The sequence below is a fragment of the Pseudoliparis swirei genome, chromosome 1, assembly GCF_029220125.1.
Source record: "Pseudoliparis swirei isolate HS2019 ecotype Mariana Trench chromosome 1, NWPU_hadal_v1, whole genome shotgun sequence".
In the NCBI taxonomy this organism is placed as follows: Eukaryota; Metazoa; Chordata; class Actinopteri; order Perciformes; family Liparidae; genus Pseudoliparis; species Pseudoliparis swirei.
This window is the reverse complement of record NC_079388.1, coordinates 16,775,062-16,776,109: the sequence shown is the minus strand read 5'-3', so window position 1 is coordinate 16,776,109 and position 1,048 is coordinate 16,775,062.

Here is a 1,048-nt window from a genome sequence, read left to right as displayed (position 1 = left end):
AGGCACTGAACGCATCACTGCAGCCCACTGCTCCTTAATAACTAAGGATGGGTAAAATGCAGAGAACACATTTAGTTGCATGTGTACCTGTACTCTTTGCAATGACAATAGATTGAATCCAATCCCGAGGATACTGAAACATTTAACCAGATTAAAAGGTGAACGCGTCTAATCATTCGTCATTCAGTTAGTCTGGACACTAAGTGGAGGACAGCTTGGTCCTGTTGACTGGCTCCACGTCCGTTTGCTGCTAATCAGCATCACAGGGGAGTTTAAAGGGACAAACAACTCTACGTCAGTCGCACTTATCACACAGGTCCACTATCTGAGGGAAGAAGAGCTGGATGAAGGGTTTCTTCATCGTGGATCATATTATTGGATCTCTGCATTGAGACGGTGGAGATCGGTTTGTGAATTAATCTGCACATTTTATAAAACACTGCCCTCATCTGGTCATTTTCAGGAGGCCATGTACATATCGTTCACTTAGGCCCAATCCTCATGTCCCCCCCATACAACTGGGAGGGCACTTTACTGAAATACATCACGTCACCATGACAACGTAAACAAAGTACATTTGTGGTTGTCTGTTATACTCATTTCTCTTTGATAAGAACATCTTCCAGGCTTTTATGAGCGGTCATTTGAAACAATGTATGTATTAGTTTGACACAACAGCTTCAATGACTAAATGAAATGTTTGATGAATAAATCGGTGTCAGAATTTCTGATTCCATTCTTCCGATTTCAAGTGTTTAATGTTACATCTTTAATCCTTGTTGTGTTGTCCTTTGATTTGTATCTTTTTTTCACGTCTCCACACTGTAACCCCATGTTTAACATCACATTGCTATGAATTGTGGGTAATTCTCATGGGCAAAGTGTTCATAAGGCGCTCAAACTGTGTGCGAGCTGCACCTTCAGCCACTCAACGATTTGTCCCTGAACCCCTCACGACTTCACCGGAGCGCCTCAAAGGAGGCGTGAGGAGATTGGGACGCCTTACATAATTACTTCTCGATATAAGATGCAGAAGAATCACGCCAGA